Raw genomic sequence first — 26,771 nt, 5'->3', positions numbered from 1 at the left:
TTTGTGAGATGTAAATATTCTTGAGTTTGTATGTTGGGAGCTCTGCTAGCAGTCATGTGTAGGTAGTGATGCCTTGACTAGCTGAAGATAGAGCTTTGTATAAAAAGAACTTCAGGAAAAAGCTCTCCAGGTGATTTTACATGATTGCTTATATAGAAAACCATCATCAGACCATGTAACTCTCAAGAAACCTGTTGGCTGCTTGTATTTATATCATGCTTGAATTTTAAAGATACCGGCATTTATAAATTGATTATTTGATCAAAGGTTACAAATATATTTTAGTAGGTTACAAATATATTTAGTAGGTTTTTCACCACCGCATGTGGTGAAGGTCAAATTTGGGATTGATGGTGGAGACAAAATTTAAGATTAAAAGGCACAAGAAAAGTGCTGGGTAATGTTCTTATCTTCAGACAACAAGAAGAGAAAAGTTGCTGCCTAAGCAATTAAATTAAAGAGCTGTGATGAAATAATTTCATGCTGAATATATCCTTTGTGCAGAGCAGAGGGAATGAAGTTGCTGGAGGCATTTTGCAGAACGTGTGAGATACAGCATCCTACTGGATATATGATAAAGGGAAAGGGAGGGCATCAGTTCATCTGCTCCAACCCTGGGCTATTAGGGGCTCATCCCTTTGCTGTATTTCCCCAGGGAAAGGGAAAAGGGGAAGAGATCCTACCATGTCATTCACGCACCTTGTTGCAACCCTACTCCAAATCATTGCATTCAGATCACTGCCACTTTGGAAAAAGCGTGAGCTCAGAGGTTTTTTTTATCCTGCCCACTTTTTGCTCATAGTCTTGACAAGTGGCAACAAAACAGTCCCTGGAAAGAAGTCCAGGGGATGACAACAGGATCACAGAATCACCCACTAGATGCCACCCACTAGATCAGGTTCCTCAGGGTCCCATCCAAACTGACCTTGGTGCCTCTCTCTATCACTGTGGCAGCCTCTGTCTCCATGCTCCCTTCCCCATCCCTCCCTCTCCTTAGTGCAGGTTCCATGCTTGAATAGGAGCTGTGTGGCTGGGATGCTGCTCCAGGAACTGTGCTGGGCTTTGTTCTGCCATTGATCAGGGCAGACAAGAACAGGTGCCCTGTGCTCCAGGAAGGAGCAGTTGCTCCCTTTTTCTCCAAGGGCCCTGGCTCTGGCTGGGGAGGAGAGGCTGTAAATTGAACCCACCTCCTGGAGCAGGACATGCTTAGTCACACTTGAGTGCCTGGTAGAGTTCCGAGGCCCCGTTTGATAATGTAACACTTTTTACACTGGATAGGGCTAAGAGGTGTTTATTACCATGTAAACAGGGTTTGTGGGAGGCAGGTCTCCCCTCTTCTCTCACCTCTGACCTGAGGTGTGGGGCCAGCTGGCTTAATCCACACCAGGGATCACAGGACTGAGGGCACCAGTCCTGCAAGAGGCACCCGAACATGAGCAAAAACCAAAACAAATTAAAAGTGCCATCAGTTCCCATCACATTTCTGAAAATTCAGGGTGGCTGGGGGCACTTGTTGGGCCCCCATCCATGAGCTGACATCCCATAGCCCTCCATCCCCAAGGAGGAAGCTGGGGGAGTCACTCATTGGGGACCTCAACTGGCTCCCAGCAGCAGAGACTGGAGTTGGCTGCATCCACTTGCAAACTGCCCGCACTTGAGGATTTTATAGTAATACTTAAAAAATACCCTCCAAGTCTCAGCTCATAACTGAATTGAGAAGAGACATTTGTAGGAGGGCTCTCTCCCTTGATGCGACATTTGTCCACCCCTGGCTGCACATTTTTGTAAAGAAAAAGGAGAAGTGAAACCAAGCAGGTGCCAGTCATAGTAGTTAAGCTCTGCTTCTTCCAGGAGACTGTTTAGCATTCATGTTGGAAGCAAACACATTAAAATGGAGACATTGAGCAGCGTGGATGGCTGATGGATATGCACATGCCTTGGCATGTGGATTAGAAAACCAGGGGGAAAAGTAAATCTGAAGATGAACCTGAAATGTGGCCTGGACACAGGAAACAGGGAATGCAGGTGACACCACATGTCCTGTTTTGGCCCTGACTCAAAGCCAAACGCTGCATCTAAAGTCCTCATTCTGTGTTGAATAAACAAACAAACAAACAAACATGAGCTTTGTGACTGTGCAAATTGTTTTATAGCATCTTCTAGTGATAAGGAGGGGGAGAAGGACCACGGCCTGAGAGAGAGCAGGCAAACAAGGGTGTCAGTTGCAAACTTGTTCTGTTCAGGTTTCTGGAGGAACCTCTAGTCCATCATCTCCTTCAGGTTCTTGGAGAGAAAAAACTTTCTCAGTGCCTATGCTTTTATTATTTTGTCTCTTCGGGGATGTATATTGTTTGATTTGGTTTCCTGAGCTGGTGTCCTTGCTGCTTTTTGATTATTTTTTCTGTATAACTGAACTGTTACTTTATCTGTGTAACTGTTTTATCTATATTTTGTTTATTTTGTCTATATAACCAACTTGAAACCAGTGTTTCTTAACACACACTGTGTAAGCAAATTTCCCTTGCTTTACCTGTCTGCCAAGTGTTTCAGGAAAGAAAAATTAGAGAAAAAGGGAAAAAACCCAAACAAAACCAAAACCAAACCAAACAAAACAAAAAAACTCCAATGAAGAAACAAAAAACCCAAACAACAAAATAATGAACAAACAAAAACCACAACAATGACAACTACAAAGAGAAAACCAAGCCAAATCAAACAAACAAACAAAGCACAGAAAAAAAAAGAAGAAACTCAGAAACCAAATCACTGGGATTGGGGGAAGAAAGGAAAAAATAACTAAACTTGGGAATTTCAGCGTAGACCATTAAGAAGTAGGGAGAAAACCAATGACCAAAGACCAACCAGGGACATGGGACAAGGGCAAACAAGTTTGGAAAACACAATGGGCTCAAAGAGGGAGTGAGTGAGAGCCTGGGCACACTTTCACATCCAAATGCATCAGTTGCCTCCATCCCTGCTGACATCACAGGGATGCAGGCAGAAGTGAGGGCTCTGCAGCTGGATCCACAAAGCATCCTGCCAGCACCCTGTAAGGGCTGGAGGGCCCTGCAGGGACCCGGGGACAGGAGCTGGAGGGGGCCCCATCTGTAATTTTGCTCTGGGGGCCTGCACGTGGGTGGGAGAGCAAAGCCTCTTGGTACGAGACAGCCCCTCCAGACGATGCCTCGGTCTCTGGAATAATAGATGGTGTTTTTACAACCTCTCAGAGGCCTGTTCCTGGGTAGACGGTGAAAGGCAATACCTCAGGACCACTGGGTTACAGGAGGTTGTAAAATTGCTCCTCCCCATATATATTTTTTTGACAATGCTTTCACTGAGGAGTGTTTCCTCTTTTTTTTATACTTTTTTTTTTTTTATTTTATTGCTGTGGCAATCAGTCTGTCCTTTTTTTTTTTTTTTTTTCTTTCCCCCTCCCATCCTCCCCTTTTCACTTTGACCTGTCAAACTGTAAGTCTTATTTCAAGCTGACATGGAGGCATTAAATGAGTGACTGGGCCACCAATTTAAGGCAATTGATGATCTTTGGGGCTTACACTCTCACGGGTCAAATGATAATGTTGCCCTTCAGGTTAAATTCATACGTTACATAGGGAAAACCAGGAGCTTTCACTGAACCCAGGGCCAGTGGGATGTAGACAAACTTTGCTCATAACAATCATTTAAAAGCTGATTTTGAAGAGGACAATGCAGGCACATATAATTTTTCATTTGGTTCTTTTTGTTACGTGTTTTTCTCCTCTAAATTTTTGTACTGTCCTTCAGGCAGCCATTCTGTGTTTGTATTCTGTGAACTCTTAAATAAAAATGATGGTCCTAAAAGAGATATAGATAAAGATAGAAACAGAGGTGGATATGGAGACAGAGAAGCAGCTAGAGGTACAGGTACAGACAGAGTTAGATGTAGAAATAGAGACAAAGAGAGGTCGGTATATGTATACGTCTAGATACAGATACGATTATAAATTATATAGATAGAGATACATATGTGAATGCACATATAGCTAAAGACTCTCATATCCATTTTAGTGTTTCCCATAACATAGGTACAACCAGAAGCCACAGGCATGAGGTTCATGGGGCTTAGAGTCTGATTTATCGGCGCACCAGGACAAGCTCTACAGATGATGCCATGATACTAAATATTAATAAGATTTTCTGCCTTCCACGTTTATTGTAGACTTCTTTCTGCCCCATCATGTTCTCTTTATGCAAAACCCTCCAACCTATTACTGTCTTTTCTTCCCTTTGCTTCATAGCCCTGCTGCCACATACCAATGGCCAATTACACCGTAAGTGGGAAGAAATGAGTAGACCATCTTTTCTCTTTTTTTTGGTCTGGTTTGCATTCTCTGTGGAATCATAAAAAATCATTGGTAATGGACATTTATTCCCCCCTTTACTCATGACAAATGAGATTGACATTATGGATCCTTAGCTGCTAGTGGTTACAAAATGGTTTAAAACCTACTGGGTCCATTCAGAGCAAAGCCTGCAGTTGTTTTTAGGGCCATAGATTTTGATAAATACATCCTGTTTTTCTTTTCCTTAGGGAAGATTCTAACAATTCCACTGGTTAAAAAAAAAGCACAAACCAAACAACAAAACCAAACAAACTGAAATTTTGGCTCACAGATGTAAAGGCGATTGTCTGTAGTATGAGTACATGGAGAGGAAAGAGAATTGACCACAGTGTGTTTGCATTCACTTCTTCACCTTCATCCACCAGTAGCTCAGAGGAACAGTGGACTGGAGGCTCAGGACAGCTCCTCCTGCATGGCTGCACAGAGCAGGGCAACGCCAGTGGGATTTTGGGTTGACCCCTACAGGCTTTTTGATGGGACAAGGATGAGGTGCACCGGGAAGATGGTGTTGGTTGGAGTTAGTTTGGATGATCTCCAGCGGCACTTTGGCTGAATTTATATCTGAATCTAAGTAAAAGATGGGGACTTAGTTGTGTGCTGGGCCAAAAAAAAAAAAAGGACAACTCTCACCTCAGTGCATAACACTTAGGTCTTGTCTCTCACCTAAGAAAACACTGAATTGTTTGGGCTTTATTGCAGGGATGATCTCTGTCCCTGAAGAGGTGCTTGTCTGCAGGAGAACTTTGACAGATGCTTAATAGATAGTATTCAAGTGGAAAAAAAGACGTCTGTGGAAACTATATATCCATATTGCTTCCAAATATGTGGCTTGACATCATTTTCAGTGGCCTCACATTCAAGATCGGCAAGAGGTCTGGAAAGAGGATACCAGATAAACATCCCTGCCCCAGACAGGCTGGGGAGGTTTCCTCTCTCAACACAAAGTGTATGCCTGTCACTTATCAGTCACCCTTCAGGACCCAGCAGGGACAAATTCCTCACATTGGCACCCCTGGGAGCTCATATCCCTGCAGCTGAGCCCACTGTGGGATTGCCTGAAGGGGTTGAGGGGCTGTCAGTTGTGGGCTGGGTTTCCAGGATCGAGAGCTGCCTCTGCCTGGTGGCAGCTCTCACTGAGAAGGTTTCATCAAGCTCTGGGTCAACAAAGCCCTATGTCTCACTTTTCATACCCAGAATTTTGCAATATTTGAACTGGAAAGGCCTTACTATAAATGAAGCAGTAGGCGAAGCAAAAAGAGTTAAAGTAATTGGCATACAACACAGCCTAATTTTTTGAGTCGGGACACGTGCAGTTCTGTGTCTGACATTTTGGGAACTTGATAATTTCTTCATCCCAGGCTTCTGAGTGATTTTTGGAGAGTTTAGAAATAAAGAACTATTTTCTCTGAAAACAGTTGAGTTTTCCAGTCTTTAAATGTTCAGGCTTCAGATACCAATGAGTTATTTGTGAAGGTCATGTTGAATTTCTAGGACACCATTAACACACTTGCCTTGAAGGGAAGCAAGCCTTCTGTCAGGAAATTTCTTTGAAAAATGGATTATTATTGCTATTATTTCCATGGGATGTGTCATTCAGTGATGTTGGGTGAGTGCTGGGTCGGCAGGCTGGATGTTTGTGTTGGATATTTCACCTTTAGTAATTACCAGCTTTGCATTAAGAGACCTTCAGTGTGGACACATCTGACAAGGAAATACATCTGAAATTTCCTAGCAGCACTTTTTAGTTGTTTCAAATAAATAAATGAGGATTTCTCTTCCCCAGGATCCTGGTGAGGTAGTCAGCAGCTTGCAGCAGGTAGATAGATTGCTACCTACGCAGAAATGACAAGTATCCTCCAGGCCCAGGAGATGGAGATCACTTACTGCAAGGACGCAGAGAGTTTATGAGCTAACAAGGAATAAATATTCAACATAGAGTTCTCCCAGGTGTAACTGACGTGATGGTCTTTTGCCTCGATTTAAAAATGAGGGGAAAAAAATCAGCTTGCTGATTATTATGTTTTGTTTCTGTCTTACTAAGGTCTAAATGTAACTTCTTCTAAACACCAGTGATTTGTTTATTTTACTTTGAATTATCATGTCACAGAAACCCACCTTTCATTTTTAGGCAGAGCCTCAAAACTCAGAACCTTGATTAATAAAATATGAAGAGTTTATGCTATCTGTTTCTCCCAGTTTGAAGGAGCAATTTTTCTGTTACTTAGAAGACAGGTAGCATTGCTAAGAAAAACTGATTTTTTTTCCTCTCTCTTTACTAAGGCTAAGACTAGAGAATGAGATATGTGGGCAGAAATCTCAACTATGCCAGAGACCTTGGTGATGTTGATTGGATTAAAAAGACATAACTTTCCATATCCTGAAGTCACATCACATTTGAGACAGTCACTCAAGGTCTTTCTTATAGAACTCTCTGGAGATGCTGATTTGTTGGCTACAGATGGGTTCTGGAATCAGTAGACACTTCAAAGTCTAAGTTATATAAAATAAACCCTTCTCTTCATAATTTGGTCCATCTCCAGATTCCCCCTGTTAAATGGGCATAACAATCTTTCCTTCTTACCCATTCTTCTGGAACAGGCCATGAGTTCTCACAGATGATGATGATAAAGTTTGAAGTTACTACTGTAATGCAATACATGCATATCAACCTTGCTCACGGTAGGAGGTGCAGGGGGGAGTGGAATGAGATGATCTTTAAGGTCACTTCCAACCCAAGCCTTTCTATGATTCTGTATTGTACATATATGCTATACATGTACTACGTGCAGTTCTGAAATAACATAGCCTGAACATCATTTTCAATGAGTTTCATGCCTGAAATACAAATTATAAAGTGAATGTGAACACCTAATCAAAACCTAGTCATTAGCGTGGCATCCTCATGAATGAAGACATGATGCTTACATATGTGTACACACATAAAGCACAGTGGAATGACATGTAAAAATAAGGTATGTTTTTTGATTCTGAAGTATAAGGTGTTAGGATACATGTTGTCTGACCTCTTCCTGTTGTTGGAAAGACAAACACAGTTTTATTTGTTTCGAAATGAAGTCCAAGATCTTGAAATAAATAATGGCTCCAGAAAGTGTGAATTTAAGACAACAAACTCATTCATCACGATGGCATCACAAGAAGCTAGAAGTTCTGCACAAGCCTCACATTTGGGCCTGAAAATGCAAAACAACAGAAAGAACAAAGCTTTCCACTCACTTTTCCATGGCAAATGGAGAGTCAGGGACATGCAGAGGATTTGGTTTTAATTTGTTTGTTTGTTTTGGACCAGTCCTAATCAAGGGCTTTTTCAAGCTGTTCCCTTCCTCCCTCGCCTCTCCCCAGACTTTCCAGGCTCTCTTGTGCTTCTCTCCTCTTTCCTTTTATTTATTGAATTTTTCAAAAGAACCAAAGGGGGTCCCCAACATCCCATTGCCTAGGAGAGCTTGTTTCCCTACAGGGCTGCAGATGCCGGGCAGAAAGGGCTCAAACAGGCAGCGGTGAGGCGAGGCAAGTGTTATCAATCATTCAGCACATTAAAAGGGAAGAAGGAGCAAGAAAAAGAGGGAGAGTGAAGGCGGGAAGTGGGGTGGGGGGAAAGAGCCTGGGCTGAATTGTAGGAATTTCCTCCCCCCAGTTGCTGAAGGGAGGTTTTTTGGACATCTGCCCAGACACATGCCGAGTTAAAGAAGCGGGATAAATTCTGGAAGAATGAATGGAGGGAGAGGAGGGGTCAGGAGGACAGAGGGGAGCGTGGGCTATGGGGGGCGATGGCAGCTATGGGGACAAAGGAGGTCTGTGGGAGAAGACTGCAACGGCAGTGTGCCTGTTTTTGTGTATGTGTCTTTTTTTTCCCTTCTTGCTCCCGCTGGATGTTTCAAACACTCGTTCCTTCCAGGACACCAATGCAGCAGCGAGACCTCTCTCTTGTACAGGGAGAGGCAGCTTGCTGTCTCTTGAATCTTCTTCTGTATTGCCTGGAATGGACAGGTGAGTGAGTGAACAGAAGTTATAACCAGTCAGGCTGCACCAGGGCTGGTAAACACGTTTTGAGGGGCGAGGGCAACATGATTGTCTGAGCAAAACTCATGGTAGGCTTTCTCCACCTCCTGATATCTCCAGGCAGGGTTGTGTGACCTTCTGAAAGACGCACTGAGCCAGGCAATTTCAGAGTGTGATTCAAGGCATAGATGGCCAAATTGAGTGGTCAGCTTGGATAACCCAGATGAAAGGTCAGATAAATCATTCTCTGTAGCAGACCTGGGATGTGCAGTTCATGCTCTGGGCAACTTGTTCCCATGCATTCTCTGTCCCTGCGGTTTCAGGAGATCACTCACTTGGCTCTCTCAGTTTAGCTCTTCATCCAAAAGATCTCTAGCCTTGTTGGAGAGCAGATGTGGGTTAGGACCCACTCAGATGGCAAGTCAGCCAGCAAAACTGGGCTGGCAGAAATCCCTGTCCAGAAGAGCCAGCTGGACATGGATTACAGTAGCAGTAACTCCTTCCTCATATCTAATTCAGCCAAAAAAATTTGTCTGTCCATCCTTTCAGGTCTCTGCTGGCCTTAAGAACTATGAATCTGAGAATTACTCTGAATCTGATGAAAAGTCTGTGTGATATCTTGTGTAGCCCAGGCAGACATGTATTAAGTATTTCTGTGAATGTTCTTCCTGTCAATGGCTCTGGTTCCAAGCCTGGTTTCATGAATCCCATCTGAAAAAGAATCACAAAGTCTTGTGCTCATGAAGCAGCTTCTCACAGCCTTGCTGTGGTTGAATTTTGCTCTGGTTGTGCCACTATTTTCTTGAGTTAATTTTATAACGTTCTGAATTTTTTTTAAGAGTTCCCTATTGTACACATCTAGTGTGACCAGATCTTATCCAAAGCTTGCATTGTTAGGGCCAAATAAATAACTCAGGGGTAAAGCCTGTGTCAGCTCAAAACCTGCACCCATAAAGCTGTTTTTTTTTTCAGCTGCTGCTGAAAAACTTGCTACTTATATGAGAAAGGATTTCATATTTGAGCCAGATCACTTTGCCATCATAACACAATTATACAAGAGCAGATGAGACCTCCCAGCATGAAGAGTTCACAGAATCATAAAATCATACAGTATCCTAAGTTGAAAGGGACCCACAACAATCATCAAAGCCCAGCTCCTGGCCCTGCACAGGACAATCCCAAGAATCACACCCACGTGTCTGAGAGCATTGTCCAAATGCTTCTTGAACTCTGTCAGGCTTGGTGCTGTGACCACTGCCCTGGGGAACCTCTTTCAGGGCTAGATCACCCTCTGGGTGAAGAACTTTTCCCTCATATTCAGCCTACACCTCCCCTGACACAGGTTCAGGCCATTCCCTTGGGTCCTGTCTGTCACTGGTCACCAGAGAGAAGAGATCAGTGCCTGCCCTTCCTCTTCCTCTTGTGAGGAAGCTGTAGACTGACTGAACACTCCTGGGCAACTCACTGGGGTTATGTTGGTCTTTCAGTACAGAATCACATAATGGTTTGGGTTGGAAAGGACCTTAAAGATCGTCTTGTTCCAACCTCCCCACCATGTGCAGAGATGCCACTCACTAGGTCAAGTTACTCAGGGCCCCAGAAGTCTAGGCATATTCTTTCTGTCATCACACTACTGTCACACAATAGCAGTGACTTTCCCTTCTGCCGCTGCAATACACAGATTTCTAAAATTGTAAGTGTTTGGTAAATGAATGAACTAATTATCTCACTGAAAATCCAAACTACCTGGAAGCTGATTTTGACCAGATCCCAAAAAGGTTGTTTAAGGTAAAAATTTTCTCCTGCTATTTTAGCAGGTAGAAAACTCGAAAGTAGGCTTCGTCCATTTGTTATAATCCTTATCATTGACACCCCCTTGCTGTAACTGAAAATATTTCTGTTGCTACAAACTGTAGTTAAAGTGGCCTGGTGGAAATAAAAAGTATCTTTCTTACCCCCTCAAGAAAGAAATAAACAGAGAGGTACCCCTGGCGCAGTTTAAAATGTAACATTTTGATCGTTCACATAGAATAAACATTGGTATAATTCTTTCCTGGTTAAGTTGCTGGCCCTAAGCTAAGCTTGAAGGAGCTAAGCATGAAAAGGAACCATGAACAAACAGGGCTCACGTCTGGAATAATCATTATAATCATTTTGTATTGGAATAAAGTGGCTTACAAAGAAGCAGGGGAAGGGAATACTTATATTTAACTGTGCTTAGCCTGTGTTGAAGTTTGCACAGGTGTAGTAATTCAGTTGTTTCATTTATCTTCAGTGTAGCAACCCTTGCTTGCTAACAAAAGGTCCAATTAGCAGTCAAATTAGTCCATGTTTTGCACAACTGAAATGCTGGTGACCTGTAAAAAACAACATCAGAACTTAAAAACAGTCCCCAGCTATGGTGCAATTGGGAATTTTTGGGATTGAGACAAGCCAGACACTTGCCAGATGTGGATGGACAATATTTAAAAAGGTCAGAAAACATGGGCTAAGTTAAATGTTGTAAACCAGGAAAGTTTCACTGAAGTGAAGCCTTTGCACAAAAGCTGAGACTTAAGTTTCCAACTTGTACTGTTCCTCTGAGGCAAATTAGTTCTGTTTCTCACACCATCACCGGGGAGCTTTTAGGAGCATTGGCTTCACTTCTCTAAAGGTTATGAAAACTTTTCAGTCAGATTTTGCAGGTTTTATTACTTCTGGGGGTAAAATCAGGTTGGTGAGGGACAATCTGTATCAGAACATGAAGAATTGCTTTGTACTAGAACACAGTCAAGGATGTCAGCAACAGAACAACCTGGTCTAGGGGAAGGTGTCCCTGCCCACGACAGGGTGTTGGAAAGAGCTGAGCTTAAAGTCCTTCCAACCTCAGCCATTCTAGGACTCTATTACTTGTATCAAACCTAATGACTGAGCATTCCTCTTTGTTGTTGTGCTTGTTGCTCTGCACAGAGGTGGGACTCAGAGCCTGGTTCCTGCTGCTTTCATGCTCCCAATGAGCACGATTTTAAAATTTGGGTTTATTTCTCTTTTGAATGGAGTGAGAAGAGGCTGGCTCCCTTGATGTTGGAGCTGCTCAAGTTGAAAGTAGGGAAGCACCCTGTGGCTTTCACAGCTGTGCTGTACCACCTGCTGCAACCTGGGAGAAGATTTCAGCCTCCAGGCTTGCAAACTTGGCTTTATATTCGCTTCAATATTATAGTTAAAAATAAATGGGAAAATAGAGAAGAGCATTCAGAAAAGTCAACTTAGCTTTAAAAAAACCCCAAAGTTTTAATGTACCTAGAACATGTGCTGTAGCTTTTTTCACAAGTAACACTTGAAGGACTGGTCTGCATAAACACAGATTTCGTGCCAGGACAACACCCCATATTTAATCAATGTCATATAACAATAGTATGTCATATGATATCTAGATTGCACACAGTTCTGAGAATTAGGATGCCTTTAGAGATAATTTTTTTTCCTTGTTCTTACATAACTGCACTCTAGAAGCATTTTTACCTCAATATAACTCTTTCCATGTAGTGAAAGCAGTGCAACTTCTGCCTCATAACCATCCCGTATCTATGTAAGTTTAAGGCAAGATGACCAATCGTTGCCCCAAGGTTATGTCTTTTCATCTCCAAAGTGAGGAGGTTTCCTGAGCAGAGCGTTTGGGAAAAGCTCAACAATGGAAAATGGCAGTGCTGCCCACTGGCTTCCCACCAGGCTCACAGCAGCTGAAAATCAAGTTTAGTAGCTTAAGCTCAGTAAGTTGTCTGGTGCCAAAGCATTTTGGTGATCAGTGAATGAATCCACCAAGTATATTGAGGAAGAGGTGTGTATAAGGCACACATGTAAGTATAGATTCAGATTGCATCTGCTTAAAGTTTTTAATAACAGATCTATGTATACCAATCTGTGGCCCCTAACATGGAAAAGTAGGTCACCCCTTCAGAGCATTGACCCAATGTACTTTCTCTGTACAGTCCTTGAGTACTGGTCCTTGAGTCGAGCTGAGTGTTTCCAAACCAGAATGATGTCATAATCATAAATGAGGCTGTATATTCATCGTTACTCCACACTTTCATATGGGATGGTTTTGTCTCACAAAGTCAGTATCCAGCTCTGTCCAAATAAGTAGATGTTGCATTAAGGATCACTCCGAGAATGGATCAAACCACATACACATCCTGCTGTGTCTTTTTCTGATGATGTTTGGCTCAAGGACTGACCCCCAGCCCCATGTTTACGAGCTACTGCTGGTATTTATCTTAGATATAGGTACTTGGTGTAGGGAACGGTCTGTTGTCTTTAGCCAGCCAGGAGATTGACCTGCCAGCGCAGAGATTGGGGTTGACAGTGCCTTTTGTTGAGCTCTGATTACAACAGCGCTGGCAAAGTCGCGTTGTGTTTGGCGCTCGTTGGTCTCTGATTTGCTCCGCGGTGCTGTTACACTGAAATGAAAAACATCTGGTCAGCTCACACGCTCTCTTCAGGCCAGTTACACAAATGCATGAGATTATGCAACCCAGACCTGTGATCCTGTTTCTCCCTCTTCTGAAGCATTTCATATTTTGCCTTTAATCACGTCGGACAGCCGGCTGGCAGGGTTCCAGGTGTCACCACTCGGATGGCGAGCCCTGTTGCCTGACCCACTGGCACAGGTCAGTCTGCCACCACCTCACTGATTCACAACAACACCTTGTGTCTTCTCTGCTGCCCTACCCGTGAAGCCAAGCAGTACCAAGAGACCAGCTGTGGAAGCTGGTGAAGTTCTTGAAGCACAAGGAGCTGGTCCAGGCAGTGTGTTGGGCTTATGTACCCCTTGAGCTTTTCCTCTCTGACAGTGTGGGCTTTCCAGCAGGCAGGACAGAGCTGATAACCCTCATCCCCCAGCTACAGACAAGTCTGCCTGTCTCCTAACACTTCCCCCCACCTGGGGGAAGCAGCATGATGCATCAGAACAGGAGGAGTTCAAAACAGGATTTCTAATCGCTTTGCTCTTATCGTCCTCTTCGATGATAAATCACTCAAATGTGCATTTCACCAGGCTGTCTTTTCATCTCCAAAGTGAGGAGGTTTCCTGAGCAGAGCGTTTGGGAAAAGCTCAACAGTGGAAAATGGCAGTGCTGCCCACTGGCTTCCCACCAGGCTCACAGCAGCTGAAAATCAAGTTTAGTAGCTTAAGCTCAGTAAGTTCAGCTTTTAATTAAAATATGTAATTCAATGCTAGAGACCTCATTCTCTGAGAAAGGTACCATTATAAATGCTTGCATCTGACCTGGATTGCTGGAAATTGGCATATTGCCTCTATTACTTTAGAGATAGCAAACCCAAACTGACTTATCACTGTAACCCTTTGCCAAGCAGACAGAGGCACTGTCTTCATCCCAGATATGAAAATATGAACTAACGCTCATTGGAGTTGACTTATTTTATATGTAACCTGATGCAACAGCCCAGCATGACCACAGGAAAAGCTGCTGAATGTGAACCTCTGCACTGTCACATCAAATCACGCCAGGCTACTTGCAGAGAGCTGAGTGGGGATGGTGCTCAATTGCCTGTCCCAAACTCCATCTCTTGAGCCTCCCCAGATTGCTGCCACTGTGTATGGATTAGGTGGCATCTGATCAGAATTCCTCATTCTGTATATATGTGTGTTTCTATATTTGCACATGCATAAACAGCACTTAAAATGTAATGAGAGGTTAATGAAAAGAAAGTAATTATTGCCTATTATCTCAGGAGCCCATGCTAGTTTTTTCCACTTCCCATTTCATGCCTCCTTCATAAGTATTTCCTTTTTGTCCTGTGGTAGACTTTGCTATAATCCTGGGCTTCGCCAGCTGAGATTGAGGAATGGCTCCTTTAACTCACTTGGAAGTGGTCCAGTCCTTGGAGCCTGGATAGCTCTGGTTCATATCTTAATAATTTTCATGCCTTCACATGAATTTTTAAAATGGGAAATACCCTGGTGAGCCGCTGGATCTTTCTCTCTTGGCTGGCAGCTTCCCTTCTCCATTAAGGCAGCCAAGGAAACCTCGTACTCCAAGCCACAAGAACCTCCTCTTCCCTTTGGGAGAGGAGCCTGGGTTTAGCTGGGAGATGCGTGCAGGGACGTGCGTGCACACGCGCGGGCACGCACCGCTTGATTCACTGTTCCTCCCGTCCCCCTTTCACCTATTAGTGTCCTTTGAAGGATCAGGTTACCTTGCCAGTGGAAATATATGAGCTCGCTGTGTGATATAGCATAACTGCAACAGCAGATCATATAATTTTCCCCCGAAGGCTTGTTGCAGACTATGTCGAGTCATTTGTATTTATGACAGCTTGGGGGTGATTTAGTACGACCTCACTTTGATAAAAGCCATTTAGAGCTCATAAATATGGGTGACACACTGCCTTCTCGGCTGGGATTTTAAATGGAGAGCTGCATTTGCATTCCCATTGAGCTTTTATTGTTTAGGGGATAAGAATGGGAAGGAACGGAGGTAAAACAGGAAACAGAAGGAGTGTGCAAAATACAAAAGGGCCCTTGAGGAATGAAGGATGTTGCTGTGCTTAGAGTACCCCCAGCTTGAAGCACCCGTGATGCCCTTTCCTCTCTGCACCTCCTCTTGGACACAGGGTGAGGTGAAGTTCTGCTCATCCCAAGTGAGCCATTCAGTGGGAGAAGGGGATTCTCCAGTTTGGGGGCAACATGGATTTAGTGTTGAGTTCCCACAACAGTAATAAAAAAGGCTTCCATCTGCCGGCAGGTTTTCCATCAGCTTGGGTCTTTCTGTTGTGTGCTGTAATTTTTACTTAATTTCAAGGAGCCATTTATCGTGTATATTTATATTCTGCACCTAAATTTATAAGGAGATAGACAATTTATGGCCAACAATAAAAGATACTTAAGCCAAGCACAGAGTTGTCAGATTTTATGCTCTAGGCTTAAACTGATCACTGATGGGAGCAAGTAGGCAGACTGTTCTTGGAAAATTACAATTATTTTTTTTTCATAATTTGCAATGCCCAAAGGAACCTGAACATCACAACCCGCAGAATTTCACAAAGAGATGAATATCTCTTTTTATAAACAAGAATTTAAAAGATAAAGCAGTTTTAATCTTTGTAGTCACTAGCAGAGGCAAAACCTGAGTCTAGGTGTGTATCTTGACCATGAGGTCAACAATCAGTTCACTCCCTGCAGCCATGAATTCTCTGGTTTTCCTTTTCCTTATACAGCCAGTGCAGGTCACCAGCAATACTGGAACCCACTCTTGGTGGCTGGGAAACCTATCTAGCACATTTCTGGGTAGTCTTTAATGGTGTAATTACTTACTAGAGGTAGATGAGGACCACAATACTCCGTTTTGTGTGTAAAGCTGTCCTGTCCTGTTCATGGGCTTGATGTTTAGGGCTGAGGGTTACCACATTAAACTAACCAAAGGGTAACCTATATAGAGATCTTTAAGGGTAACCTATATAGAGGTCTTTTTTGGAGCTTTATATGTGTACAAGCTGTAGATTTGATTTAAAAGCTTGAAAAACACCACTTGTGAAAATCACCTCTGAAATCTGTCCAGAAAACATATTTTAGCATATACCTGAACGTTTGAAAGATATCAAAAATATTTAAACTGATCTGTTTTTAAGCTCTTTTTAAGCTTTTTGGAGTGCTTTTTTATGAATTATAGTGATTTTATTGAACATTATTTTTTATTTTTGATGTTTAACAGGATAAAGCTGTCACAAAGGCAAAATAAATCTTGCCTGCCTTTCAAATCATTCCTATGGTGTGATATATCATTAGAGTGCTGTACCCAGTTATTTAGTTTTATACATAAACAAATCAATTAACCGTATTCCCATTATTATTGTCCTCTGGGTTGGATAATATGTACAGGTTGACTGTTAGTTAAGTTTGATGTTTACAGCAGCAAGCCCAGTGCTTTCTTTTAACCGTTTCATTACTAAAAATCATTTGTGTCACAACCTGACCAGACTTTATATGTACTCAAGGTGTTTTTGGAGTAGGTTGTGAATAGTAGTGGACCAGCACTACCCAGGCACTAATTCAGAGGTGGGGTTGAATAGAGAGAAAGGTGCTGAAGCTGCAGGCTGGGTCTGCTGCATCATCCTTGGCTGGTCCATACACACCACGTGGCTCGGCCACATGTCTCTCCCCCCACTGCTCCCACCACTGGGGCTCCCACCTAATACCTAGGCAACAGAATCTGGAAGAATTAAAAGGCAATGTGCTTTTCATTAAGCAAATGAAAAGAAAATCACAGCCCCTGCCCCAAAGATTGTACACTGTAATCAATGGCGGCATTAATGGGAAACTTCAGTGCACTCAGAGGGACAGTAAAACATGCATGATGGGCCCCCAAAGATGAGACAACCAGTAAACTACTTACTCTGCTTCAGCTTCATTAGCCACTAAAGCAGGATAATGGCACTTACCTTACCTCACCAGAGATTAGTTAGTCGTCACCAGCACAAAGTTATGGAGGGAAAAAAAAAGGGAATAAGAAAAAAGAAACATCCCTCCAATTCTTGCCTTAGTGATGTTGGCAGCAGGTGACAATGGGACCCAGGTGGTGCCACGTGTCTTTGGTGGCCATGGTGGTTCTGGAGTGCAAGGATCTTTGTGCTCTTGACTTGTGGAAGAGCAGCACTGTTGGGTGTGTGCAGGCCTTGGGCTGCTCCAGCACATGCTTTGGGTTGGGCTTTATGATCCTTGTGGGTCCTTCCAACTCAGGATATGGTGCGACTCCATGCTTCCCAGCAGGAGGGAAGGGAAGGAATTGATTTTGCCAGCCTGGCCTTTCACATTTGGGGTTCAAGTGTGGTGTAGCTCCCAAGCAAGCATGTTCAGAGGTCACTGAAGGCCTCTCTGCAGACATTTGGCTGCTCTGTCTAAATCCCCACGTGGCTGGAACCTCACTCGACGACCTGTGCCATGGGAGCTCTCCATGGATGACAAAACAAAGGCATAGAGCAGAAGTGACACAGCCGTCCAGGGAGACTTGTGCAACACCTGTCCACACCATGCCTGGTGTCAGCCGGTGCCATTTGTCTTTATAAGCATTTTTATTAAAACTAGGTCCTAGAGCAAACAGACCTCGCAGTGTGGCTTTTTTCATTAAATGAGCTGATTCGGTCTCTGCTGACTCAAAAAGCCAATCAACAAGGCCTCTGAATCTTTGATCCATTTTTCTACTTTGCTGTTCTCTAAAGGCTCAATTTCCTCTCCTGTCATGCTTTAGAGAGAGGGGGAAAATACAGAGACTAGTCCCCCAGTTATAATACAATTATTTGGTGCAAGGGAATTTTTTTTTTTCACTTGAATAAATTAGTTGTTAATTAAAGCTTTTTGATGTAGTGCGAAAGGAGTAATATTTGATACCAACAGCTGTATGCTGTTTGATTTATAGTCCTTTGGGGTGTTGTTGGTTACAGCGATCCATTTCTCCCCTTTCCCCCACAAAACACACACACACACACACAGACTCACTTAAAAGACCATTAACTGGTACTGTGTTTTCAATTAGAAGGAGGATATTTTTTTTTCTGTTGTTTTCACTTTTATATGCAGTGCTTGAAAACAAAAAAGCAATGTTTCATCACCTTGGCCATTTCCCCCAAGGCAAAGTCCTGTACCAGTGGCAGTGAAGACAGTTCTGCCACTGTCAGGGTGAAAACTTTTCTTGAGCTGATGGGTTGAACCCTGAACGTGGTTCCCTAGCTTAGCACATTGCATCTGCAAATAGGAGAAACTGGCACAGGATTTCCTCTGATTTCCACTTCAGGCATGTTAAATTCCCACTGTGGGAGCTGAGCCAAGCTTCCAGGTAACGCAGGAAGTGTTTGGAAGCTGTGAGATGTGCTTAGGTTGAAGTATCACTGCAGTCTTCAATATGTGCAGAATGAGGGACCTGGGTGAATCTGAGGGGTGTGAGTTTGATTTCCTGATGGGGAATTAGAGAATACCATAAAAAATGTCGGCACTGGGGCTGGATTATGTAAAACTCCTTTTCTTTCTTTTAATCCTCTCCAAAGAGTAGATTAAATGCAATGTACATTTGGTTCTTTCCCTTGGTTGATTGATTTACCTGTCTCTAATTTCTCTGAAATTACTCAATACTCATTTGCTTAGCTATGACTCTTCCACCAGGCCAGGGACCACGTGCCAGAGGTATTTCCAGGAGGATGTGGCATCCCAGTGGGTTGTCCCATAATCCCCTGTCTCCCTCTCCTCACCAGTGAGGAGAAGAATGGCCTTGGAAAAGGGATGGTGGCTGTTTAAATGGCAGTCAGACACAGCTGAAAGAGGACCTTTTCCACACCTGCTGTTATTTTCAGTCAATTCCCAGTTAAGTGTTCATTAACTGCAATGGAAGTGGTTGATCAGAAAGTGTATTTCTTCACAGTGTTTTGTGTTTGGACTTCTGTGGTTGGGAAATGGCAGTGGGACTTCCCAGTCCTGTGGAATAACACATGGGGCTTTTAGAGCTGATCCATGCTCAGCTGAACAACGTATAATAGGATCAGCTTCCAGTGCAGACAGAGGGAGAAAGCCCTGCTTCTCCAAGAATCCCTATCCCAGACAAGGTTGTCCTACTGCTCCCATTTCATTTGCTTTAATCTGATGGAGGGGGGGAATGGGTCTTAATTAATTGCCTTCTACTCCAGGCTCAAGAGGAAAACCTGCTTTGGAACAATTTAATGCAATCAAAATCTGCAGGTTGTGAGGCTGCTGGCAGAGTTCCCTGTTTGTGAGTAAATGAGTGCACATTTCCAGCTCTCAAGGATGGGAGAGGCATTTCTGAAAGATGTTTGCTGGAGGTGTGGACTTTCAGTGAACATAAAGAACTGGGAAGTAGAGTGGCTTTGTCTTCTTCGTTCCCTGATTCTCCTGAGGGAGCAGGTCTGTCACTGTGGCCTTGAACATTTCCGTAACTGTTGAGTGTGTCACTTTTTAAGGAGCTGGAAGATGATGGAGATCATGTGTGTTGAAGAGCGTGGCTGGAGAGGAGAAGAGATGCCCATGTCATGTCATTGTGTTCTTTCTCTGCTCTCTCTACAGCTGTGCTTCATTCTTTCCCTGTTATCATCTATCTGTCTATCTATCTAGAGCATTAGAATTATTTTTCCCTTCCTGCTACCTCTTCAGTAGTGATGGAGGCAGAAATTCCTGCCTACTTAACCCAATTTCTGGAGTCCCACATGTATTACTTTCTCAGTAGTATTTTTCTGGTGTGCACATGTAGCATTTTGTACAGCTGCACATTGTGGAGTTTCCAGAAGGGGTTCTAGGCCACTGAGATTGGCAGCAGACTTGGGAAGTGCTTGTACATTTCAGTGTGATGGTAAATACTTTCCAGTTTTAGTATTACATTACTTGTTCCAATTACCTATTCTGGAAAAGCTTTATTTATCTAAGGATCAGTTTGATATTCTAGTTCTCAGGGCTGTAAAAAATATGTTTTTCTCAATTGCTGAGGAACTTTCTATTTGTTCTACAATGTGTAAAGCAGTACATGCTCAAGAACTGAAATAACATCTGCACCAAACATACAGAAAAGCTATACCAAGGTTTTCTCTATGTGACATGCTCTTGTGATACATCTTCCTAGTTCCCAGAAAGGTGCTATATCCTTCTGAGCTAGCTGAATAGGTGATGCAAGTCTACTGTAGCTACTATGCAGCCATCCTAAAATACTGGCTTCTGAATTATTCAGGCATTTGGAGAGAAGGGAGAGAATGAAAAAACCCCATGTGTTGGCTGTGCAGATTTTTTGCATGCTTATGGAGTGATCAAAAGTGAAAAAGGGTGAAAAATGAAAACGAGAGTGAGAGAAGTGGAGGAAAAACAAGCAGGAAGGGCATAAATGTCAGCAAGGAAGGGAATGAACACTTTAGCCCAAGGCAAATTCCAGGAAGAACCTGACCATTAAGGGCCACTGAAGGGGCGGGTGAAAAAGTGTCAGTGTGGTAGGTAAGATGACAGGAGGGATCAAGCAAAGAGCCAGGGGGGAGCAAACAGGGATGAGGAGGAGAAAGCCCACAGCTAAGAAGTGGGCCAAACTGTGTGCAGCCATGTCTGCACAAAGTGTTGGATGGAGTTGCCTGAGGAGAATCATTCAGGATCTACTTACTGCATGTGGTTCTGGGGTCCTCAGCAGAGGAAGGACATCAACCTGTTGGAGAGAGTCCAAAGGAGAAAAACCAAGTTGATCAGAGGGATAGAACATCTCTCCTACAAGAAAAGGCTGATAGAATTGGGATTGCTCAGGCTAGAGCAGAGAAGGCTTCAGAGTGACCTAATTGTGGCCTTCCTGTGCCTGAAGGAAGCCTACAAGAAAGATGGAGAGAGACTATTTACAAGGGTCTAGAGGGACAGGACAAGGGGGAATGGTTTCAAACTGACAGAAAGTAGGTATAGATTATATAACATGAAAACATTCTTGGCTGTGAGGGTGAAGAGGCCCTGGCACAGGTTGCCCAGAGAAGCTGTGGCTGCCCCATCCCTGGAAGTGTCCAAGGCCAGGTTGGATGGGGCTTGGAGCAACCTGGGCTAGTGGAAGGTGTCCCTGCCCATGGCAGGGGGTTGGAGCTGTATGAACTTCAGGGTCCCTTCCAACCTGGGCCCTGATTGTCCCTTTTCTGAACAAATAACAGAAGCAGTTAGTGGGGGGAGAGTGACAGGGCAGTGGCAGTGACTCCTGTATTTAAGTAATATAACATGCCCCATTGTGATATGATTTCAGAGAGTTTTGGAGATCATCATGTTTTCTTATTGATGAAGACCAGCCTTTTTACATTCCTAAGGTTTTCCATTATCAGAGGTTCTTGTAGACTCTTAATTTTTTGTGGGTTTTTTTTTTTTTTTTTAATATCTCTATTGTTTGAAAAAGAACCTTTGAATTTTGGCAGGGACAAAAGCCCCGAAGCTGAAGACATGCCTTTCCTTTCTCCCATGGAACTCTCGTCCGTTCTGGCTGAGTTATGAGCTGTGTAAGATCAACATTCCCCATTTCTCCCTTGTATTTCTCAGGAAAATGTTGGCAGCGTGTCAGAATAATAACTGAAAATGAATCTTCTGCAGACCTGGGCCTACAGTGCTGCCAAAGCAAAAATAGCAACAAGAGAAATCCCCAGGGGCTCATGGGGCAGGTGGAGCTGGTGGGTCACCCTCTGCAATTTCTCACTAGCAGTGGTGGTAGCAGGTCTTACCAACCAAAGCAGTGTGTATCTCCAGTGATCCTTGATGAAGGAAGGGATGGATCCACTTTTGGGCACAAAATACTCTATTCAGGCTGATGAATCAAACAGCTGAAAAATTAGGAATTGCTGGTTTTTTCCTTGTGGGACCAGCCATGATGTGGGCTGGGGCACATACATGTTAATCCCATGGCGACACGTCTTTCCTCTCACATGTGAGAGAGTGCTTAGCTCACACTGCTGGAGAAACACTCACTCAAGCAGAAATAAGTTTACACAAATAGCTGTAAAGCTGTGAAATTCCTATTTTTTGACACTTGCAGCATAAACATCTTCCTTATTGCAGTGGCCAATGTAGTAAACACACAGAAAGTGCGTACATCTATATATATGTGTGTATACACGTCAGATGACATACATCTGGAAGGTCATGTAAGCACCACCATATGGGATGTACGCGTGTTTACACTTACATAAATAGGAATTACATTTTGCAGTAGTACAGTGCAGAGCAGCAGCAGAGTTCCAGCTTTTTTTTTTTTCTTTCTTTTTTTCCCTGAGAGAGAGAGAGAGAGAGAGAGAGAGAGAGAGAGGGGGGAAATCTAATAAAAATGCATATTTGCTGACAAACACACAGGAAAACTCCGCGTTTACACGCACGCACGCGCTGCCAGCGCATCGGCGACGCTCGTCTGCGTTTGCTCCCATACAACCGTTTTATTTCTTTTTGAATAACAAGGGGGTTTTCCCCCCAACCCCAACCCCTTCCCCGAAGCTGCAGACTTCGTTTCTGACAATGCACGACCGTGTTGCTTGTTGGAGTGCCTGTCATTAAGCAACGCGCTGATTATTCTGGCAGCTCCGCTACTCGAGTCCCCACGGACGGAGTCAGACATGGAGAGAATTGAATTTCGCCAAGGATGGGGCTAAAGGTCGTTTCATGCAGTGGACAGCTGTGTCTAGTCAAATCGAAACTATTGCTCCAAGCGTTACCAACAGAATAGCTGATAGCTCTGTTGTCAGTTCATTTACACTTGCATCCTGTTACAAATTAAACTGAAATTGTGGTGCGCTGAAGGAGTGGAAAGTCGGTTTTCTGCCAAGTGACTATTCCTTATATCACCAATTTCCAAGTGCAGCCACTATAGATCATTGCTAAGGGTTTTTGTGATTTCCAGAGATGAAGATTTAGGGTTCTGATTTTCTGCCATGGGCAAAATTCCCATTAGCACCTGCTCTCATCTTCTAATCCCATAGGTTGAAAAGGAAATGCAAAGCTCTGGTAACTGGCCTCTTTTCTCAGCTCTGCCCACAAAGAGTACCATAAAGTACAGAACTGTTCCATGTCTTCTCCCACTTTGCAAGGTTTCTTTATTTTCTCCTCTTTTTCCTTTTTCCTTCCTTTTCCTTTTCCTTTTCCTTTTCCTTTTCCTTTTCCTTTTCCTTTTCCTTTTCCTTTTCCTTTTCCTTTTCCTTTTCCTTTTCCTTTTCCTTTTCCTTTTTCACTTTCTTTTTCTTTTTTTTCTTATTTTTCTTTTTTCTTTTCCTTTTTTTCTTTTTTCTTTTTCTTTTCATTTTTCTCTCCTTTTTTCTTTTTCTTTTCATTTTTCTCTCCTTTTTTGTCTTTTTTTTTTTTTCTCTTTTCACATTTGAATTCAGACACAAGCAAAACTATGCAACACCTTAATTCTTCTACGAACTCTTCTGCATCAAGGTAGGGTGTAGCAGCAAGGACAGCACTGCTTGCATGCCAGTATTCATCTCAGCCCAGCCCAACATCTTTTCCTGAACTCACTCCTAAGTCTCTCTCCATCAGCAAGACAGAAAAATGCCTTCTGGGCAGAAACACAGGATCCTCAATGGGTCCTAGCAACTAAGCTGAAAGCCTGGGACTTGACCACATTTGGAATAAACTTGCCCAAAAACATCAATGCTAATTAGCTCATGTTATGAATGGATTAAGTGAGACACCAGCTGCAATGGGGCATTTTGATTTGGGTTGTGGCTGGGTAATTAGATGCACATAAGCTGGCTGGGGAGCTGTCAGTCAGCAAGCAGCAGCTCTCTTTGCTGTGTTAGGAAGTGGAGCTTTTCTGTGTCCCGTCATCTGTTTTGCTGTGAGCCTTTGGGTGATGTACCAGTAATCAAACACAGCGTTGAGCGTGAACTGAAACCCTCCCCTGAGTCACAGCCACGCAGCTTGGTGACTTCAGAACTTCTTGCACAGCTGAGCAACGCTATTTTATTTATAATGCAAAATGCTCCATGTATGGCGGCTGTTAATGTTAAACCCATCCTTCCCTTTGATCTGTGCCAGCTTTCCCTCTGATTTCCTACCCATCATTGGTGGTTGGAATGGAGTTTAGGGAAAAATGTATTTTATACTGTCATGAAGTGACCTAGAACAATATTGTTTATGGAAAAGTATACAAAATTGAATTTATAGATGAGTGAATATGTGCAAATCATAGAATCACAGAAAAGCCTGGGTTGGAAGGGGCCTTAAAGATCAGCCAGTTCCAATCCCTCTGCCACAGACAGGGACACCTTCCAATAGATCAGGTTGCTCCAAGCCCCGGCCAACCCGGCCCTGAACACTTCCAGGGATGGGGCAGCCACAGCTTCTCTGGGCAACCTGTGCCAGGGCCTCACCACCCTCACAGTAAAGATTTTTTTTTCTAATGTCTGATTTAAACCTACTCTCTTTCTGGTAATGCGAGCATCTGTGGTGTTCTAACCTGCAGCTGGGCTAGTTGTCCTGGATGTCCTTTCTAGCCAATGAAGAGAAGGAGGTAACTCCAGGGAGATCCACCTATTTCAGGCATCATCTGTGTTTGAAGGAGAGGATTCTCTACTGGGGATTCCTGGTGATTTGTTTTGATGAAGTTGTCTGGTTTTTAGACCTCTATTTTTAACAGAATAGTCAGGAGGTAAATCCTACTTTTCCTCACAAATCTGGAGCTTTCATGAGAATAAAATATCCAGACAGCAACTTTCTTAAATGTGAAGAAAAGCAGAAAGTAAAAAGGCAGCTTGACTGCTCCTGACATAGAGCCTTTATCAGCTCCATAAATAAAGGACATATGCACATAATGGTTGACTGCATCTCAGATTGCAATACCAATGTTTTAAAAGCCTGCTGACGGAGCATCTGCTTATTTCATTACTCCTCCGATGTCTTTGCAGGTAAGTCATGCATTATACAGTATCATCTCTAGCAATGCATAACCAGAGGGGACAGACTGGAAGAATTCTGGATGGTCCATCACCTTCCCTCACCTTCCAGGAGAGGGAAACATAAGGATTGATGTGTTCAGTTAATAGGCAGAATTAGCAGAATAAAACCCTATTTTCAGTGAACTGGGATTTGCAGTTTTTTAAAAGAAAGGCAAATGACCCTATCTTGTTACTACGTGAGCTGGCTGCATGCACAGCAGAACAAAGATCATTTTCAGTAAACTCCTGCTCAGAAATCATACTGAGGGGCATAGTATTAGTCAGGTGAAAAAGGAAGTGTCATGCTTGGCTGGAAAACATAGTGGTGAGATACAAGAGCTTATGGTGAGCCTTGACATTGCTAGAATATTTTAAGCAGCCCAGGAAAAAATTCAGCCTGGCCCTGACCGTAACCCAATCTGTCCCGTGTTATCACCAGCAGTGTGTCAGAGGATTCCCACAGTGGTCCCTCTGCATTAAAGCTTCCCTTTAGGAGCAAAATTCGGTGCAGTGTTTGCAAAATGCAACTCACGTCTCCCCAGACAGGTTTTTCAATCGCCAAGATCATGTCAACCTCATGCTGTGTCCCACTGCCATACATCCCAAATGATTCCTTCGGCTGTTATTAACTAAAAATATTGGATCTCAGTGCCTTGTTTTTTTAGTAAGAGGTGATTTTTCTCAGCCGTGTATGCCTGCATGGCATTGCCTTGGCTCAGATGAGTCCATAATTCACCATCCCCAAGCACCCCCAGGCATGTAGACCTGAGTGTGTCCACTGGCTTTCCTTGCAGTTCTCCCTTCTTCCCTGGCCATGTGCTTTTGGGACAATGTCCACATGAGTTTGCTGTGTTTTTTTGGGTACCCACTGGGTTGTTTACAGGAGAAGACCCAATCCAAAAGCTGTTTTTTCACTGAAGGAACAGGCCTTAAGAGAAGACCCAGAGTACTGTGTAACACTGTGGTGACACAGTATTGGTCAGTGAGACATATTGACCAATCTACATATAGATTCATATCTGTTGTAGGTGTTTCTTGGTTTTTTGTTTGTTTTGGTTGGTTGGTTTGGTTTTGGGGTTTTTTTGTGTGTGTTTTTTGTTGTTGTTGTTGTTGTTTGTTGTTTTTTTTTTTGAGAGAGCGAAAAGCTTTTAGACATCAAGATGCTTATGTAAAATGCGTTTCTGGGCCTCTGTCCAGTTGTTCATAACCTCACACATTTGATATACACACACAAATTTTTAGAAACTGCTCCTCTGGATCCAGCAGAGTAATGGAAGAAGATGCTAAAGAGAGCCATGGAAGGAGCTTTCAGTTCTGGAGTAGAAGAGGATGTAGGCAGCAAAATAGTTTTGGCTTTATAGGCTTTCCTAATCAGCATCTGTCACTGAGGAAATGCCATAAGACATTTTCCACAAGTATTCATTAGCTGTTGGGTTTTTATAAGCTTGGTTAGACTTTGTACACTTTCTCCCACCATCCTGTCATGTTTGCTCTTGACAAATATTCCAGCAAACATGTTTGCATGCAGCACTGTTTGCGGAGGCTGCAAATACTGGGGAATATTCCTGAATAGCGCCTTTAATGTTCCCGCTGAAAACCTGCTTCTAGGGATTGTAATGTCCCTCTGTTCAGGAGACAAACACCGCCGTGTCATGCAGACATTTAACAGCCCATGGACTGGGAAAAGATCAAGAAGAGTTTTTAGAAAAGAATTTCAAATACGTATTCTTAGGCAAACAGCAATCTGCCAGTAGTTCACAAATCAACACACTGAATATGTCAAATGCCTGTCTGTTCCCATTCCTGGGATTTAAGGTCATGAACAAATTTTGAAAGCAAAACCAAATATTTTATTTGCTATTCTCCTCAATTTCAATCAGTGGAAGAGAAAGAAGTGTTAAAAAAAAAAAAATTGTTCTGTTTAAAATAGCTTCCATAACATTGTTTCTTATTGAC

At 43.2% G+C, this 26,771-nt stretch overlaps 1 protein-coding gene across 3 annotated transcripts in view; it reads left to right on the top strand.

Moving 5' to 3' along the window:
* Nucleotides 1-26,771, top strand: part of SETBP1 (SET binding protein 1) — a 268,832-nt gene that overhangs the window by 84,417 nt on the left and 157,644 nt on the right. The window lies entirely within an intron of this gene.

Source organism: Manacus candei, unplaced genomic scaffold (assembly GCF_025592945.1).
Source record: "Manacus candei isolate 608988 ecotype Guabito, Panama unplaced genomic scaffold, ASM2559294v1 h1tg000059l, whole genome shotgun sequence".
Classification (NCBI taxonomy): domain Eukaryota; kingdom Metazoa; phylum Chordata; class Aves; order Passeriformes; family Pipridae; genus Manacus; species Manacus candei.
This window is presented reverse-complemented; position numbering and strand designations above follow the sequence as displayed.